The sequence below is a fragment of the Crocuta crocuta genome, unplaced genomic scaffold, assembly GCF_008692635.1.
Source record: "Crocuta crocuta isolate KB4526 unplaced genomic scaffold, BGI_CrCroc_1.0 scaffold30, whole genome shotgun sequence".
Lineage (NCBI taxonomy): Eukaryota > Metazoa > Chordata > Mammalia > Carnivora > Hyaenidae > Crocuta > Crocuta crocuta.
The window spans coordinates 10,640,724-10,650,952 of NW_027528345.1; positions in this window are offsets into that span (position 1 = coordinate 10,640,724).

A 10,229-nucleotide genomic window follows, 5' to 3' on the forward strand; every position below is an offset into this window, starting at 1 on the left:
TGCGCGCGTTGCTCCGCTGCGCGCTTAGTTGGCGTCGTGAGAGGCGTGGCTGCTTTTCCAGAGGCGGCATCTGATTCTCCGCGCTTATCTCTGAGTGCTGCGCAAAGCTTTCATAGCCTTAAGCTTTGTGTTTCTCTACTTTGGTCTTAACGCAGACCCATAGTTAACGCAGTTTGACTCGGGAGCGACTGGGAGGTTTGACCTAGGTTCAACTGTAGGCCAGTCCCCAGCCAGGTTCCTGGTGCTTTCAGGGGGTAAGTTTGTGCAAGGAGAGTGTTTTAGAGGAGGTCGTGTGATGTAGTGGAAAGAGCTATAAATTAATCCTGATTCCTCCACCGCTTGACGTTCATCAGGTCGCTTCACCTCACCAAGGCTGTGTAAAAATGAAGGGGTTGCATGGGGCCGACCCAGTTCTCCCAACAGCTCTGACAGTTCATCCCAAGCTTAGAATTGGAGCTGTGTGAAAGATTGAGTATATCCAGAGGCCTACCAGTGGGCCATCCTGACTCAGATTCTTGCCCCAGTTCCGTGAGACTTCATGAGTGCCTCTGGTAGAGTCCCTTTTCCTGCATTGCAAAGGTTTCAGACCACTAGTTTTTTCAATATTTTTGGAATTCACGTAGCTTAGTAAGTACTACAAGGGGCTTGTGTTACTAAATACCTGTACTTCCACTTCCTAAAGCAGTTAAGGGAAATATTAAGAGAAATTTCCAACAGCAGATGATAGACCAATCCGTTGTTGCCTTCTTCCTTCAAATACCCAGGCTAGACTGATTTCTGAATAGGGTACCAAGTGTTAAGACTAACAAAATTGGCAGGCAACATGGGAACATAAAAGACTATGCAATATCAATATGGGATGGTACTCCAGAAAATGCATTCCCTTGCAGGTTTAGCTCCCTCAATGTATGTCACAGACACACACCCAATTAAAAAAAAAAAAGCCAATAAGAGCCCTTATTCTCCTCTAAGAAGCCTAACTTGGGCCAGAGTTTTAGACCTACATTTGAATCCTGACACAGCCGTTTACCAATTAGGCAAATTACTCTGAAACCCTCCGTTAGTGCCCTTTTGAAAACAGAGCTAGTTGTACACCACTGTTGACTTTTACGAGTTTACAAAGCTGATTGCTCAATTTTGGGGGATTTTAGGAGCCAGTTGTTAAGCATAACCACTGTTAAAATTATATAAATTTACAATGAAATATGTTAAAATCAGGTAATAAATACTCAAAACTTATCACCTTTTTTTTTATTTTTTTAATATTTTAAAATGTTTTATTTCGAGGAGAGAGGACGCAGGGCCGCGTGAGCATGGGAGGGTCAGAGAGAGAGAGAGTCACAGACTGAAGCAGGCTACAGGCTCTGAGCTGGCAGTCAGCACAGAGCCCGACGCAGGGCTCGAACCCACAAACTGCGAGATCATGACCTAAGCGAAAGTCGGACGCTTAACCGACTAAGCCACACAGGCGCCCCAACTTATCACCTTATTAAAACTTAGTTTTACTAATAACTGCCCCAGAGATTATTTTTCTATTGTATTTTATGGATGGAAATGTATGCGTCTCTTCCCAACTCTGTTCAGAGAGGTCACATTTGTAGTTTGAATTGACTGCAATAGGAACATTTGCACTGTGGAAGTTGGCAAATGCTACAAATGAGGTTTAGTTTTATTGTTTTGTTGATTTTCTAGGCCCAAGTATCTACAACATTTTCTGTAAACAACTAGTAAATGTTGTAGGCTTTCTAGTACAGATGGTCTTTGTCACAACTACTCAACTCTTAAAATGGGTGTGGCCAGGGGCACAGGTGACTCAGTCAGATCTCACCATGGTGAGATTGAGCCCTCCAACGGGCTCCACGCTGCGCTTGGAGCCTGCTTAAAATTCTCTCTCTCCCTCTCCCTCTGCTTGTGCACTTTTGCTCTCTCTCAAAAAACTGGGTGTGACTATGTTCCAGTAAAGCTTTATTTACAAATAGTCAGTAGGCTTGTAGAGAAAATCTTGATAATGCGGAATTAAACTTAACAATGTATCACATTCCTGGCCTTGACATTGTGAAAAGCACCAAAAAATGAGGAAGTATTCTTTCAGTATTCAAAAACTATCATCCAAGTCAGCAAACAAGTTGCTCATGTCATTGATAAATGAGTGAAGTTCCAACATACTTCTTAACTATTTTACTTTTTTTAATCTTACTGGTTAACTTAAATGTATCAGCCAATATCCATGTCTGAACTTCACTTTTTAAAAAAAAGTTTGTTTTGAGAGAGGAAGAAGGTGCACACATGAGGGGGGGAGGGGCAGAGAGGAGAGAGAATCCCAAGCAAGCTCCGCACCATCATCGAGGAGCCTTGATGTGGGGCTCGAAACCATGAATTGCAAGACCATGACCTGACCTGAGACCAAGAGTATGATGCCTAACCAACTGAGCCACCCAGGTGCCCCTGAACTACACTTCTTTGACAATGATGTGTCTTTTTTTTCTGAATCAAATTATAATTAAGCATTTATTCATAGTCTGATTTTGTGAAATATTGTTGGAAAAAGTGAATCAAAACTGATGGATTTTCAAGAAATAGCAAGTCACACCAAGTATAGGTAAAGGCCAAAAAGCAAAGTATTTTAGTTTAATATCCTGCTAAAGGGGCGCTTGGGTGGCTTAGTCGGTTAAGCGTCCGACTTTCGCTTAGGTCATGATCTCGCGGTTCGTGGGTTCGAGCCCTGCGTCGGGCTCTGTGCTGACTGCCAGCTCAGAGCCTGGAGCCTGTTTCAGTCTGTGACTCCCTCTCTCTCTGACCCTCCCCTGCTCATGCTCTCTCTCTCTCTCCTAGAAAAAAATAGAACATTAAAAAAAAATTTTAAATCCTGCTAAAGACTCCATCAAAAAAAAAAACAAAAAACAGAACTATTACATGAATTCAATAAAGTTGTAGGATGCATAATCAATACACAACACTAATTTCTCAACACTAATATACTATCAGGGAAATAAAACAATCCCATTTACAATTTCATCAAAAAGAATTTAAAAATCTAGGAATAAATTTAACCAAGGAGGTGAAAGACCTATATATTGAAAACACATTAATGAAAAAAACTCAAGAAGACACAACTGGAAAGATATCGTTTGTGGATTGGAAGAACCAATATTGTTAAAATGTTCATACTATCTAACACAATCTACAGTTTCAGTGCAATCCCTTTTAAAATTTCAATGGCATTTCTTTCTTTTTTTTTTTTTTATTTATTTCTAGGAGAGAGAGAGAGCGTGAGCAGGGGAGGGTCAGAGAGAGAGGGAGTCACAGACTGAAACAGGCTCCAGGCTCTGAGCTGGCAGTCAGCACAGAGCCCGACGCAGGGCTCGAACCCACGAACCGCGAGATCATGACCTAAGCGAAAGTCGGACGCTTAACCGACTAAGCCACCCAGGCGCCCCTCAATGGCATTTCTTAATAGAACAAATAATCCTAAAATTTGTATGGAACCACAAAAAAACTACAAACAGCCAAAGCAATCTAGAGAAAGAAGAAAGCTGGAGGTATCGTGCACCCTGATTTTAAACTGTATTACAAAACTACAGTAATCAAAACAGCATGGTGTTGCCATAAAAACAGACACATAGTTTAGAATAGAGAGCCCAGGAATAAACCCAAGCATATATGGTCAATAAATTTACAACAAAGGAGTCAAAAATTCATAATAAGGGACGGAGAGTCTCTTCAATAAATGGTGCTGGGAAAACTGGACAGCCTCCTGTGGAAGAGTGAAACTCAACCACTATTTTACGCCACACACAAAAAAACAATTCAAAATGGATTAAAGACTTTTAAGACCTGAAACCATAAAACTCCTAGAAGAAAACATAGGTGGTGAGCTCCCTGACATATATCTTGGCAGTATTTTTTTGATTCGGATACCAAAAGCAAAAGCAACAAATGCAAAAATAAATAAGTGGGACTACATCATACAAAAAGCTTCTGCAAAGCACAGAAAACCATCAACAAAATGAAAAGACATCCTACTGAATAGGAGAAAATATTTACAAATCGTGTATCTGATAAGGGCTAATATCCAAAATATATGAAGAATACAACAAAATAGCAAACAATCCAACTTAAAAATGGGCAGAAGATCTGAATAAAATTTTTTTCCAAAAAGGACATTACAGATGGCCAACAGATACGTGAAGAGATGCTTAATGTCTTTAATCATTGGAAATGCAAATCAAAGCCACAATGAGATGTCATTTCACACTTTTAGAATGATCATTATAAAAAATACAAGAAATAATAAGTATTGGTAAGGATGTGGAAAAAAGGGAACCATTGTGCACTGTTTATGGGAATGTAAATTGGTGTAGCTACTATGGAAAACAGTATGAATGTTCCCCCAAAATACTAAAAATAGGACAACCATATGATCCAGTAATTCCACTTCTGTGTCTGTACCCAGAAAAGACAAAAACACTAACTCAGAAAGATCCCCATGTTCACTAAAAATGCTTTGAAATAAAAGAAGGCAAATTAGGATGTAAGGACGTTTTGATAGTTTAGCATTTAGAAGTGACAACAGAAAAGCATGTCCATAGGTCCAGGGAATGGAAGGCATATATAATAATCCCAAATAGTACTAATAAAACTAGACTTTCCTGAAAAAAGAAAGGAAGGATGGAAGGAAGAAAGAAAACCTGTTTTTCTAAACACTGTACTAAGATCCAAAGTCTGTGAAGAGAATCAACTGGCTCAATTTCTAATTTAGTGTATAAACTAAATAATAAAGATATTGATACTATCCAAAAAGTTTTAATAGTTTTTACAGTTTAATAAAACAAAATATGCCTTTATCTGATAGTGGGGGGGGAGCAATAAAATTAAAAGAAAAAATTGGAGTTAGATACAGGCAATTGTTTACCTACCCGATACAGTGCAACAAGAAAAACAATATAGAGCAAAATAAATTATATGAAAATATTTAGAAATATTATAGAAACGTATTCCAGATATGTGCTGAAATTGATTAGGCATCTAACTTTTGAAGAAAAGCACCCAGTGAATTATCTGCAGTACACAATTGAGTCAGTTTTTGTACTGGTAATATTTGTTGCTTTAAAAGAATTAGTGTTAGCCACAAAGGAGTGTATTTCTGATACATTATTGTCTATTTGAAATGATTGTGGCTTTGATAATGTTTGAAAGAGAACTTGATTGCATTTTGTTATAATGGTATTTGAACAATAGTGGGAAGGAAGTCTGGAGTCAAGCTACAAATTTGTTAGAAAAATTTCCTGAAGTCATCATTTGGAGCTAAGTTGTTGATTACAATTCTGTATCTGAAATAAAATAAATCAATAATTTAAAAATATTCTAGATAAAATTTAGTCGATTGCCAATCCAATACAATTAAAATTGACTTAAAAACTGGAAAGAACTTGAAATTGTCAAAACTGGTTAAGTACTAAGGTTGAAATGGGTGGCATGTAGCTTACAAACTGCCACTGCTGTATTTCAGGCATATTCTTCACTATATGTGCATTTTTCTTATTCTTTTTATTCTGGTTTAGTAAAGAGATTAGCTAACATTAATTTGTTGTAAGACCTTGCTTTAATGATTGTCTTTTCTTTTTTTTTTTGAGAGAGAGAAAGAGAGCACCAGCAGGGGAGGGGCAAAGGAAGAAGAAGAGAGAGAATCTTAAGCAGGCTACATGCCGNTGAGGCTCCCAGGTGCCCCTAATGATTGCCATTCTTGAAGAATTTTTATTATTTTCAATTGCACTGCAGTCAAGATCAACTAATATTCAGAAAGGAAAAAAATTAAGTGTACCATTAAAGACATTAAAGAAATTTTTTAAATAGTTTATTTATTTTTGAGACAGAGAGAAACAGAACATGAACAGGGGAGGGGCGGAGAGAGAGGAAGACACAGAATCCGAAACAGGCTCCAGTCTCTGAGCTGCCAGCACAGAACTCGATGCAGGGCTCGAAACCACCAACCATCATGCCTGAGATGAAGTCAGACACCACTGAGCCACCCAGGCGCACCAAGATTTGGAAATTTTTAAATTAGATTAGAAAGTATGAATCTCATGTTAAAGATTTAAGTCAAATAAGTTTAAAGACATTCCACTTAAGGGGCCCCTGGGTGGCTTAGTCGGTTAAGGGTCCGACTTTCGCTTGGGTCATGATCTCGCGGTTCATGGGTTCGAGCCCCGCGTCAGGCTCTGTGCTGACAGCCAGCTCGGAGCCTGGAGCCTGTTTCAGTCTGTGACTCCCTCTCTCTCTGACCCTCCCCCTGCTCACACTGTCTCTCTCTCTCTCCTAGAAATAAATAAAACATTTAAAAAAAAAAACAAAAACTTAAACACATTCCACTTAATAAATTTGAAACTCTGTCTAGGAATATATTTCTAAAAAGTAACAAATTTGTCTTTTATTAGAAACAAAGCACCTTTTATTTCTTTGTTTAAGTCATCTCCATTCCCAATATGGGGCTGGAACTCAGCACTCTGAGATCAAGAGTCCCATGTTCTGTCTACTGACTAAGACAGCCAGGTGCCCCAGGAGCAAAACATCTTAATTACTTTGATTTACTAGAACCATTTCCTTGAATTTTTGGAGATTTAACTTGAGCAGTGGGGGGAAATTATATCATTTAAATGAAATATTGAAAAAAATAATGTGAATGATTTTCAGGAATTTGTAGATAATAATGTAGAATCACACAATGTTACAATACTTGTAACCATACAAAAAATGAAAAAAATTGCAGTATTATAGTCAGTAGTACTAAAGCTGAAAAATGTCTCATTTTAATTGCATTTGCATGAGGTAAGAAATGGTAGTCTAGTAGTAGATTGTGTATCAAACTTAATTACACAAGACTTATTGGAAAAAGAGTTAACAGATTATATCATCAAATGGTGGTTATACCATAATACTTTTCTCCTGTGTTGGGTCCTATATTTTTATACTTTTGATTTCTCAGCATTGGCACTATTGACTCCTTTTTCCTTATCTTTTTTTTTTTTTTTGGTGTTTTATTTTGAAAATGTAACATTCCATTAGCATGTGTCTTTGAGAAATAAGTTGGACAGTTGGGAAAGAACTAAACCTGAAAGAAATGTGCCCATTCTGGTATTTACATTCTTGAGCCTCTGTCACATCTCAGAGGGCAAGGTTTAACCATTTTTGCTAAAACTGCTTTGTCCAAAGTGTAACACAGCACTATGAAAGGAAGTTCTTAACCTTAAAAATGGTAGCAACAATGGATATTCTTAGAAAGCTCTTAAAATACTTCCCCTTCTCCAATTGTGTAAAAGCCCTTGTAAGACTTTTTTTTAGAGCAGTTTTAGGTTTACAGCCAAATTAAGAGGATGGTACAGAAATTTCTCATATACTCTCTTGCCCTCATATACGCACAGCTTGTCTTATTAACATTCCCCACTGGTATGGTACATTTAAAAAAAACTTTTTTCTTTTAAATTTGAGTATACTTGATACATAATGTTACATTACTTTCAGGTGTATAGAATGGCACATTTGTTACCAAGGATGAACTTAACGCTGCATGTCATAATCATCCAAAGGCCATAGTTTACATTAGGATTCACTTTGGTGTTGTTTATTCTTAGTTTAGACAAATATGCAATGGCATGTATCCATCACTATAGCATCATTCAGAGTATTTTCAGTGCCCTAAAAATCCTCTGTGCTCTACCTATTCATCCTTCCTTCCACTTCAACCCTGGCAGCCACTGATTTTTTAGCTATGTCTATAGTTTTGCCCGTCCTAAGAATATCAAATATTTGGGATCATACAATATGTAGCCTTTTTAGATTGGCTTCTTGTACTCAATAATATGCATTTAAATTTCCTTCATGTCTTTTCATAGGTTCTAAGTTCTGTAAGAAACTGCCAAGCTATTTCAAAAACGGCTGTACCATTTGCTGTACCAGCAAAGAATGAGAGTTCCTGCTGCTCCATATCCTCATCAGCATTTGGTATTGTCATTGTCCCAGATTTTGGCTATTCTAATAAGGGTGTAATGGCATATTATTGTTTTAATTTGCATTTCCCTCCTTGACATATGATGTGGAATATCTTATATGCTTATTTAGCATCTATATATCTTTGGTGAGATGCCGTTCAGGTCTTTGGCCTTTTTTAAAGTGTGTGTGTGTGTGTGTGTGTGTGTGTGTGTGTGTGTGTGTCCCTGGGTGGGCAAAATGGCCCACTTTGTAATTCAGTTGTTGGAATGTTAAGAGTTTTTTTTTCTTTTAATGTTTATTTATTTTTGAAAGAGAGAGTGGGACAGAGGATCCGAAGAAAGCTCTGGCCTGACAGCAGAGAGCCTGATGTGGGGCTCGAACTCATGAACCACAAGATCACATGACCTGAGCCAAAGTAGGAAGCACAACCGACCGAGCTACCCAGGTGCCCCAAGAGTTCTTTTTATATTTTGGATAATACTCCTTTATTGGTTGTATCGTTTGCAAATACTTTCTCCCAGTCTGTAGTTTGTCTATTTTCTTGACATTGTCTTTCACATAATAGAAGTTTTTAATTTTGTTGAAGTCCAGCTTATCCATATTTCTTTCATGGATTGTGTTTTTGGTGTTCTATTTAAACCATCATTGCCATACCCAAGGTTATCAAGGTTTTCTCCTATTTATCTTCTTGGAGTTTTATAGTTTTACATTTTACATTTAGGTTTATGATCCATTTCCAGTTAATTTTTGTGAAGTGTATAATGTCTGTGTCTAGATTTCATTATTTTCATTGTGAATGTTCAGTTGTTCGAGAGCCATTGATTTAAAAACCTATCTTTGTTTCATTGTATTGCCTTTTCTTCTTTGTCAGAGTTTAGTTAACTATATTTATGTGAGTCTATTTCTGGGCTTTCTATTCAGTTACAATGATCTGCCTGTTTTTCATCAATACAACACTGTCTTGATTACCGCAGCTTTATAGTAGGTCTTGAAGTTAGATAGTGTCAATTCTCCAAATTTGTTCATGTCTTTCAATACTGTGTTAGCTATTTTTGGTCTTTTGCTTCTCTATATAGACTTTAGAATCAGTTTATCAATATCCACAAAATAACTTGCTGGGATTTTTATTGGGATTGCATTGAATCAATAGATCAATTTGCAAAGAAGTGACATCTTGACAACAGTGACTCTTCTTACCTGTGAGCATTCAGTATTTCTCCATTTTAGTTCTTTGATTTTGATTATCAGAGTTTTGTTGCTTTCCTCATACAGATCTTTTAATTAAGGTTTATTCTTTATTGGTGGGGAACTATCCATATTCACATGTGTAACTCTAGTTCATGCTTTGAAGTATTCCATTAACACATATGCCATTGCTGGTGGATATTTAGACTATTTCTATTTTTCACTCTTATAAACAATATTGAAAAGACATTCTTATGTTTGTATGCTAGAGTCTTTGGTATATCTCTTCAGTTTATCCTTTTGTTTATCGTGTGTGATCTTGTTTTTCTACATCCTCACCAAAAGTTGGTATTATCAGACTTGTATCTTTGCAAGTTTGATGGGTATGGAATGATAATATCATTGTTTTAATTAGCATTTGTTTAATTGAAAATGAAAATAGTCTTTTTTTATTATTTATTATCCATTTGGATTTCTTTGTTTGAATTACTTCTTCTAATCCTTTGTTCATTTTCTTCCTCGTTCATTTGCTGTGGTTATTTTTCTATAGTCCCTCCTGGTACTTGTTCATTGGTATACATATTTTATGTTGCATAAATGCAGTTGTTTTTTTATCATCTTTCCTTTAACTTCATTCATACTTCTAAGTAAAAGTCATTCATTTTGCTACCCAATTAGTATTTATCAGGCACCTACTATATGCCAGGTACAGTGCCAAGAACTGGGTATTTACTGGAGAACAAGATAGTGATTCAGTGGGACAAATAATTAAGTTAGTAGGTTGCTTTAGATAAGTACTATGATAGAGGACAATACAGGAAGCTACGTTAGCCTTTCTGATTTCCTTCAGACTTGGAAATCAGAAATGTTCCTAGAGGGGGCGCCTGGGTGGCTTAGTCGGTTGGGCTTGGGTCATGATCTTGCAGTTCGTGGGTTCGAGCCCCGTGTCGGGCTCTGTGCTGACTGTCGGCTCAGAGCCTGGAGCCTGTTTCAGAGTCTGTCACTCCCTCTCTCTCTGGCCCTCCCCTGCTCACGCTGTCTCTCTCTCTCTCCTAGAA